At 45.7% G+C, this 10,439-nt stretch overlaps 1 non-coding gene across 1 annotated transcript; it reads right to left on the reverse strand.

The window, feature by feature from the left end:
- Window positions 1-2,338: 2,338 nt before the first annotated feature.
- trnag-gcc (transfer RNA glycine (anticodon GCC)) lies at window positions 2,339-2,409 on the reverse strand. The gene has a single exon. It is a non-coding gene; the product is annotated as a tRNA-Gly (tRNA).
- Between the last annotated feature and the right edge of the window lie 8,030 nt (window positions 2,410-10,439).

A 10,439-nucleotide genomic window follows, 5' to 3' on the forward strand; every position in this document is an offset into this window, starting at 1 on the left:
TGACTCTGTCTGTGCCACTCATTATTCAAAGATATTGAATGCGAGAACATCAATGACGCTCTGTTGTGAAGAACTGAGTAGGTTTACAATCTTTGTTTATCCACTGGTTGGAGTCACATCTAGCACAAAGAAAGACGATTGCGTTCGTCAGAGGGCATTGGCTTTCTGGATTTGAACCTAGTATGGTCTGCTTCAGTATCTGAGGAGTTGTCAGTGGTGCTATCATTATGCAATCGTGAACAAAAATGCACACTTCTGACTATATGACAGAAGGAAGGTCACTGATGAAGCAGCAGAAGATGTTTGGATATATGACAGTACCCTTCCTGATGAAGGACTCCTGCCCGAGAGGTCGATTTTGCTGGTCCTCGGATGCTGCCTGCCCCGCAGTGCTTTTCCAGCACCACTCTAATCTCATTCGGCGTATGCAGTCTGGCCCATCATTCTGGGATCACGGCCGGTCATCTCACTATGTCGATTTTACTTAATGCCATTAGTTTCCAGAAACCTATGGATTCCGTCATGAAAATGCTCAAAAATGGAGCCTGCAGCGCAGTGTGGGGCGGAGATTTCTATCCGATCCCACACGAGGAGTGAACACATGTCTGTTAACCGCGCGCGCAGCAGGACATCGGTGAGTCTGCAGCCAGGCGAAACAGACTTTGCATCGGGCTGAACTCGGTTATGCCGTGCAGCATTCGAAATAAAGGGAGCGGCAATGCATTGGCCGGGAATCGAACCCGGGCCTCAAGCGTGGCAGGCGAGAATTCTACCACTGAACCACCAATGCGCCGGCGGACACTGGGCGCGAGAACTTTACTACACTTTGAACTCCAGCAGAAAACTTAACCGGTATTGTTGATATTCTGCACAGTGGTGCAGCAAACTGACTCCAATCTCCAGCATCTGCAGCCCTGACTTTCTCCATTGCTGATATAGCGAGTAACCAAGTAGGAAAATCGCAATGAAGTGCTCTTTGTTTGACTGGTTTGATTTGATCTGAACACTGATTTTTATTTCAAAATATATAAAGTAAATAATACAACTAGGATTCGAGGCTCAAAATTATTACGTGCAAATTATAGTTTGCCTAGATGGTTCCTGACCAAGTGGAGAACGCTATTCTTAAAAAGGAAATGAGTTCTACTTGAATTATAACATTAACGTGTTACGTGCACACAATCAGCACGACTCATATTTATAAACACAAGAACATAGAGATGGTGATAGAAAGAGCCCACAGATCAAGCCTGCATGCCATCGTTAATGATCAACTTCACTTTCCTGCACATCCCTTGGTTTTGGAAACATACCAACTATTTCTCCAATCCAGCCTCAAATAGAACATAGAACATAGAAAAGTACAGCACAGAACAGGCCCTTTGGCCCACGATGTTGTGCCGAGGTTTCATCCTAATGTAATGTAACCTACGCAACCCTCAACTCACTGCTCTCCATGTACACGTCCAGCAGTTCCTTAAATGACCCCAATGACTCTGCTTCCACCACCACAGCTGGCAACCCATTCCATGCATTCGCAACTCTCTGCGTAAAGATCCTACCTCTGACGTCTCCTTGATACTTTCCTCCTAATATCTTCAAACTTTGACTCCGGCTATTGACTCTGTCTGTGCCACTCATTATTCAAAGATATTGAATGCGAGAACATCAATGACGCTCTGTTGTGAAGAACTGAGTAGGTTTACAATCTTTGTTTATCCACTGGTTGGAGTCACATCTAGCACAAAGAAAGACGATTGCGTTCGTCAGAGGGCATTGGCTTTCTGGATTTGAACCTAGTATGGTCTGCTTCAGTATCTGAGGAGTTGTCAGTGGTGCTATCATTATGCAATCGTGAACAAAAATGCACACTTCTGACTATATGACAGAAGGAAGGTCACTGATGAAGCAGCAGAAGATGTTTGGATATATGACAGTACCCTTCCTGATGAAGGACTCCTGCCCGAGAGGTCGATTTTGCTGGTCCTCGGATGCTGCCTGCCCCGCAGTGCTTTTCCAGCACCACTCTAATCTCATTCGGCGTATGCAGTCTGGCCCATCATTCTGGGATCACGGCCGGTCATCTCACTATGTCGATTTTACTTAATGCCATTAGTTTCCAGAAACCTATGGATTCCGTCATGAAAATGCTCAAAAATGGAGCCTGCAGCGCAGTGTGGGGCGGAGATTTCTATCCGATCCCACACGAGGAGTGAACACATGTCTGTTAACCGCGCGCGCAGCAGGACATCGGTGAGTCTGCAGCCAGGCGAAACAGACTTTGCATCGGGCTGAACTCGGTTATGCCGTGCAGCATTCGAAATAAAGGGAGCGGCAATGCATTGGCCGGGAATCGAACCCGGGCCTCCCGCGTGGCAGGCGAGAATTCTACCACTGAACCACCAATGCGCCGGCGGACAACGTGCGCGAGAACTTTACTACACTTTGAACTCCAGCAGAAAACTTAACCGGTATTGTTGATATTCTGCACAGTGGTGCAGCAAACTGACTCCAATCTCCAGCATCTGCAGCCCTGACTTTCTCCATTGCTGATATAGCGAGAAACCAAGTAGGAAAATCGCAATGAAGTGCTCTTTGTTTGACTGGTTTGATTTGATCTGAACACTGATTTTTATTTCAAAATATATAAAGTAAATAATACAACTAGGATTCGAGGCTCAAAATTATTACGTGCAAATTATAGTTTGCCTAGATGGTTCCTGACCAAGTGGAGAACGCTATTCTTAAAAAGGAAATGAGTTCTACTTGAATTATAACATTAACGTGTTACGTGCACACAATCAGCACGACTCATATTTATAAACACAAGAACATAGAGATGGTGATAGAAAGAGCCCACAGATCAAGCCTGCATGCCATCGTTAATGATCAACTTCACTTTCCTGCACATCCCTTGGTTTTGGAAACATACCAACTATTTCTCCAATCCAGCCTCAAATAGAACATAGAACATAGAAAAGTACAGCACAGAACAGGCCCTTTGGCCCACGATGTTGTGCCGAGGTTTCATCCTAATGTAATGTAACCTACGCAACCCTCAACTCACTGCTCTCCATGTACACGTCCAGCAGTTCCTTAAATGACCCCAATGACTCTGCTTCCACCACCACAGCTGGCAACCCATTCCATGCATTCGCAACTCTCTGCGTAAAGATCCTACCTCTGACGTCTCCTTGATACTTTCCTCCTAATATCTTCAAACTTTGACTCCGGCTATTGACTCTGTCTGTGCCACTCATTATTCAAAGATATTGAATGCGAGAACATCAATGACGCTCTGTTGTGAAGAACTGAGTAGGTTTACAATCTTTGTTTATCCACTGGTTGGAGTCACATCTAGCACAAAGAAAGACGATTGCGTTCGTCAGAGGGCATTGGCTTTCTGGATTTGAACCTAGTATGGTCTGCTTCAGTATCTGAGGAGTTGTCAGTGGTGCTATCATTATGCAATCGTGAACAAAAATGCACACTTCTGACTATATGACAGAAGGAAGGTCACTGATGAAGCAGCAGAAGATGTTTGGATATATGACAGTACCCTTCCTGATGAAGGACTCCTGCCCGAGAGGTCGATTTTGCTGGTCCTCGGATGCTGCCTGCCCCGCAGTGCTTTTCCAGCACCACTCTAATCTCATTCGGCGTATGCAGTCTGGCCCATCATTCTGGGATCACGGCCGGTCATCTCACTATGTCGATTTTACTTAATGCCATTAGTTTCCAGAAACCTATGGATTCCGTCATGAAAATGCTCAAAAATGGAGCCTGCAGCGCAGTGTGGGGCGGAGATTTCTATCCGATCCCACACGAGGAGTGAACACATGTCTGTTAACCGCGCGCGCAGCAGGACATCGGTGAGTCTGCAGCCAGGCGAAACAGACTTTGCATCGGGCTGAACTCGGTTATGCCGTGCAGCATTCGAAATAAAGGGAGCGGCAATGCATTGGCCGGGAATCGAACCCGGGCCTCAAGCGTGGCAGGCGAGAATTCTACCACTGAACCACCAATGCGCCGGCGGACAACGTGCGCGAGAACTTTACTACACTTTGAACTCCAGCAGAAAACTTAACCGGTATTGTTGATATTCTGCACAGTGGTGCAGCAAACTGACTCCAATCTCCAGCATCTGCAGCCCTGACTTTCTCCATTGCTGATATAGCGAGAAACCAAGTAGGAAAATCGCAATGAAGTGCTCTTTGTTTGACTGGTTTGATTTGATCTGAACACTGATTTTTATTTCAAAATATATAAAGTAAATAATACAACTAGGATTCGAGGCTCAAAATTATTACGTGCAAATTATAGTTTGCCTAGATGGTTCCTGACCAAGTGGAGAACGCTATTCTTAAAAAGGAAATGAGTTCTACTTGAATTATAACATTAACGTGTTACGTGCACACAATCAGCACGACTCATATTTATAAACACAAGAACATAGAGATGGTGATAGAAAGAGCCCACAGATCAAGCCTGCATGCCATCGTTAATGATCAACTTCACTTTCCTGCACATCCCTTGGTTTTGGAAACATACCAACTATTTCTCCAATCCAGCCTCAAATAGAACATAGAACATAGAAAAGTACAGCACAGAACAGGCCCTTTGGCCCACGATGTTGTGCCGAGGTTTCATCCTAATGTAATGTAACCTACGCAACCCTCAACTCACTGCTCTCCATGTACACGTCCAGCAGTTCCTTAAATGACCCCAATGACTCTGCTTCCACCACCACAGCTGGCAACCCATTCCATGCATTCGCAACTCTCTGCGTAAAGATCCTACCTCTGACGTCTCCTTGATACTTTCCTCCTAATATCTTCAAACTATGACTCCGGCTATTGACTCTGTCTGTGCCACTCATTATTCAAAGATATTGAATGCGAGAACATCAATGACGCTCTGTTGTGAAGAACTGAGTAGGTTTACAATCTTTGTTTATCCACTGGTTGGAGTCACATCTAGCACAAAGAAAGACGATTGCGTTCGTCAGAGGGCATTGGCTTTCTGGATTTGAACCTAGTATGGTCTGCTTCAGTATCTGAGGAGTTGTCAGTGGTGCTATCATTATGCAATCGTGAACAAAAATGCACACTTCTGACTATATGACAGAAGGAAGGTCACTGATGAAGCAGCAGAAGATGTTTGGATATATGACAGTACCCTTCCTGATGAAGGACTCCTGCCCGAGAGGTCGATTTTGCTGGTCCTCGGATGCTGCCTGCCCCGCAGTGCTTTTCCAGCACCACTCTAATCTCATTCGGCGTATGCAGTCTGGCCCATCATTCTGGGATCACGGCCGGTCATCTCACTATGTCGATTTTACTTAATGCCATTAGTTTCCAGAAACCTATGGATTCCGTCATGAAAATGCTCAAAAATGGAGCCTGCAGCGCAGTGTGGGGCGGAGATTTCTATCCGATCCCACACGAGGAGTGAACACATGTCTGTTAACCGCGCGCGCAGCAGGACATCGGTGAGTCTGCAGCCAGGCGAAACAGACTTTGCATCGGGCTGAACTCGGTTATGCCGTGCAGCATTCGAAATAAAGGGAGCGGCAATGCATTGGCCGGGAACAGAACCCGGGCCTCCCGCGTGGCAGGCGAGAATTCTACCACTGAACCACCAATGCGCCGGCGGACAACGGGCGCGAGAACTTTACTACACTTTGAACTCCAGCAGAAAACTTAACCGGTATTGTTGATATTCTGCACAGTGGTGCAGCAAACTGACTCCAATCTCCAGCATCTGCAGCCCTGACTTTCTCCATTGCTGATATAGCGAGAAACCAAGTAGGAAAATCGCAATGAAGTGCTCTTTGTTTGACTGGTTTGATTTGATCTGAACACTGATTTTTATTTCAAAATATATAAAGTAAATAATACAACTAGGATTCGAGGCTCAAAATTATTACGTGCAAATTATAGTTTGCCTAGATGGTTCCTGACCAAGTGGAGAACGCTATTCTTAAAAAGGAAATGAGTTCTACTTGAATTATAACATTAACGTGTTACGTGCACACAATCAGCACGACTCATATTTATAAACACAAGAACATAGAGATGGTGATAGAAAGAGCCCACAGATCAAGCCTGCATGCCATCGTTAATGATCAACTTCACTTTCCTGCACATCCCTTGGTTTTGGAAACATACCAACTATTTCTCCAATCCAGCCTCAAATAGAACATAGAACATAGAAAAGTACAGCACAGAACAGGCCCTTTGGCCCACGATGTTGTGCCGAGGTTTCATCCTAATGTAATGTAACCTACGCAACCCTCAACTCACTGCTCTCCATGTACACGTCCAGCAGTTCCTTAAATGACCCCAATGACTCTGCTTCCACCACCACAGCTGGCAACCCATTCCATGCATTCGCAACTCTCTGCGTAAAGATCCTACCTCTGACGTCTCCTTGATACTTTCCTCCTAATATCTTCAAACTTTGACTCCGGCTATTGACTCTGTCTGTGCCACTCATTATTCAAAGATATTGAATGCGAGAACATCAATGACGCTCTGTTGTGAAGAACTGAGTAGGTTTACAATCTTTGTTTATCCACTGGTTGGAGTCACATCTAGCACAAAGAAAGACGATTGCGTTCGTCAGAGGGCATTGGCTTTCTGGATTTGAACCTAGTATGGTCTGCTTCAGTATCTGAGGAGTTGTCAGTGGTGCTATCATTATGCAATCGTGAACAAAAATGCACACTTCTGACTATATGACAGAAGGAAGGTCACTGATGAAGCAGCAGAAGATGTTTGGATATATGACAGTACCCTTCCTGATGAAGGACTCCTGCCCGAGAGGTCGATTTTGCTGGTCCTCGGATGCTGCCTGCCCCGCAGTGCTTTTCCAGCACCACTCTAATCTCATTCGGCGTATGCAGTCTGGCCCATCATTCTGGGATCACGGCCGGTCATCTCACTATGTCGATTTTACTTAATGCCATTAGTTTCCAGAAACCTATGGATTCCGTCATGAAAATGCTCAAAAATGGAGCCTGCAGCGCAGTGTGGGGCGGAGATTTCTATCCGATCCCACACGAGGAGTGAACACATGTCTGTTAACCGCGCGCGCAGCAGGACATCGGTGAGTCTGCAGCCAGGCGAAACAGACTTTGCATCGGGCTGAACTCGGTTATGCCGTGCAGCATTCGAAATAAAGGGAGCGGCAATGCATTGGCCGGGAATCGAACCCGGGCCTCAAGCGTGGCAGGCGAGAATTCTACCACTGAACCACCAATGCGCCGGCGGACAATGTGCGCGAGAACTTTACTACACTTTGAACTCCAGCAGAAAACTTAACCGGTATTGTTGATATTCTGCACAGTGGTGCAGCAAACTGACTCCAATCTCCAGCATCTGCAGCCCTGACTTTCTCCATTGCTGATATAGCGAGTAACCAAGTAGGAAAATCGCAATGAAGTGCTCTTTGTTTGACTGGTTTGATTTGATCTGAACACTGATTTTTATTTCAAAATATATAAAGTAAATAATACAACTAGGATTCGAGGCTCAAAATTATTACGTGCAAATTATAGTTTGCCTAGATGGTTCCTGACCAAGTGGAGAACGCTATTCTTAAAAAGGAAATGAGTTCTACTTGAATTATAACATTAACGTGTTACGTGCACACAATCAGCACGACTCATATTTATAAACACAAGAACATAGAGATGGTGATAGAAAGAGCCCACAGATCAAGCCTGCATGCCATCGTTAATGATCAACTTCACTTTCCTGCACATCCCTTGGTTTTGGAAACATACCAACTATTTCTCCAATCCAGCCTCAAATAGAACATAGAACATAGAAAAGTACAGCACAGAACAGGCCCTTTGGCCCACGATGTTGTGCCGAGGTTTCATCCTAATGTAATGTAACCTACGCAACCCTCAACTCACTGCTCTCCATGTACACGTCCAGCAGTTCCTTAAATGACCCCAATGACTCTGCTTCCACCACCACAGCTGGCAACCCATTCCATGCATTCGCAACTCTCTGCGTAAAGATCCTACCTCTGACGTCTCCTTGATACTTTCCTCCTAATATCTTCAAACTATGACTCCGGCTATTGACTCTGTCTGTGCCACTCATTATTCAAAGATATTGAATGCGAGAACATCAATGACGCTCTGTTGTGAAGAACTGAGTAGGTTTACAATCTTTGTTTATCCACTGGTTGGAGTCACATCTAGCACAAAGAAAGACGATTGCGTTCGTCAGAGGGCATTGGCTTTCTGGATTTGAACCTAGTATGGTCTGCTTCAGTGTCTGAGGAGTTGTCAGTGGTGCTATCATTATGCAATCGTGAACAAAAATGCACACTTCTGACTATATGACAGAAGGAAGGTCACTGATGAAGCAGCAGAAGATGTTTGGATATATGACAGTACCCTTCCTGATGAAGGACTCCTGCCCGAGAGGTCGATTTTGCTGGTCCTCGGATGCTGCCTGCCCCGCAGTGCTTTTCCAGCACCACTCTAATCTCATTCGGCGTATGCAGTCTGGCCCATCATTCTGGGATCACGGCCGGTCATCTCACTATGTCGATTTTACTTAATGCCATTAGTTTCCAGAAACCTATGGATTCCGTCATGAAAATGCTCAAAAATGGAGCCTGCAGCGCAGTGTGGGGCGGAGATTTCTATCCGATCCCACACGAGGAGTGAACACATGTCTGTTAACCGCGCGCGCAGCAGGACATCGGTGAGTCTGCAGCCAGGCGAAACAGACTTTGCATCGGGCTGAACTCGGTTATGCCGTGCAGCATTCGAAATAAAGGGAGCGGCAATGCATTGGCCGGGAACAGAACCCGGGCCTCCCGCGTGGCAGGCGAGAATTCTACCACTGAACCACCAATGCGCCGGCGGACAACGTGCGCGAGAACTTTACTACACTTTGAACTCCAGCAGAAAACTTAACCGGTATTGTTGATATTCTGCACAGTGGTGCAGCAAACTGACTCCAATCTCCAGCATCTGCAGCCCTGACTTTCTCCATTGCTGATATAGCGAGAAACCAAGTAGGAAAATCGCAATGAAGTGCTCTTTGTTTGACTGGTTTGATTTGATCTGAACACTGATTTTTATTTCAAAATATATAAAGTAAATAATACAACTAGGATTCGAGGCTCAAAATTATTACGTGCAAATTATAGTTTGCCTAGATGGTTCCTGACCAAGTGGAGAACGCTATTCTTAAAAAGGAAATGAGTTCTACTTGAATTATAACATGCACGTTGAATTATTACGTGCACACAATCAGCACAACTCATATTTATAAACACAAGAACATAGAGATGGTGATAGAAATAGCCCACAGATCAAGCCTGCTCGCTATCGTTAATGATCAACTTCACTTTCCTGCACATCCCTTGGTTTTGGAAACATACCAACTATTTCTCCAATCCAGCCTCAAATAGAACATAGAACATAGAAAAGTACAGCACAGAACAGGCCCTTTGGCCCACGATGTTGTGCCGAGGTTTCATCCTAATGTAATGTAACCTACGCAACCCTCAACTCACTGCTCTCCATGTACACGTCCAGCAGTTCCTTAAATGACCCCAATGACTCTGCTTCCACCACCACAGCTGGCAACCCATTCCATGCATTCGCAACTCTCTGCGTAAAGATCCTACCTCTGACGTCTCCTTGATACTTTCCTCCTAATATCTTCAAACTATGACTCCGGCTATTGACTCTGTCTGTGCCACTCATTATTCAAAGATATTGAATGCGAGAACATCAATGACGCTCTGTTGTGAAGAACTGAGTAGGTTTACAATCTTTGTTTATCCACTGGTTGGAGTCACATCTAGCACAAAGAAAGACGATTGCGTTCGTCAGAGGGCATTGGCTTTCTGGATTTGAACCTAGTATGGTCTGCTTCAGTATCTGAGGAGTTGTCAGTGGTGCTATCATTATGCAATCGTGAACAAAAATGCACACTTCTGACTATATGACAGAAGGAAGGTCACTGATGAAGCAGCAGAAGATGTTTGGATATATGACAGTACCCTTCCTGATGAAGGACTCCTGCCCGAGAGGTCGATTTTGCTGGTCCCCGGATGCTGCCTGCCCCGCAGTGCTTTTCCAGCACCACTCTAATCTCATTCGGCGTATGCAGTCTGGCCCATCATTCTGGGATCACGGCCGGTCATCTCACTATGTCGATTTTACTTAATGCCATTAGTTTCCAGAAACCTATGGATTCCGTCATGAAAATGCTCAAAAATGGAGCCTGCAGCGCAGTGTGGGGCGGAGATTTCTATCCGATCCCACACGAGGAGTGAACACATGTCTGTTAACCGCGCGCGCAGCAGGACATCGGTGAGTCTGCAGCCAGGCGAAACAGACTTTGCATCGGGCTGAACTCGGTTATGCCGTGCAGCATTCGAAATAAAGGGAGCGGCAA

This window comes from Chiloscyllium plagiosum, unplaced genomic scaffold (assembly GCF_037043375.1).
Source record: "Chiloscyllium plagiosum isolate Xiang-an unplaced genomic scaffold, Cpla_swu_hap1 HiC_scaffold_35, whole genome shotgun sequence".
Taxonomy (NCBI): domain Eukaryota; kingdom Metazoa; phylum Chordata; class Chondrichthyes; order Orectolobiformes; family Hemiscylliidae; genus Chiloscyllium; species Chiloscyllium plagiosum.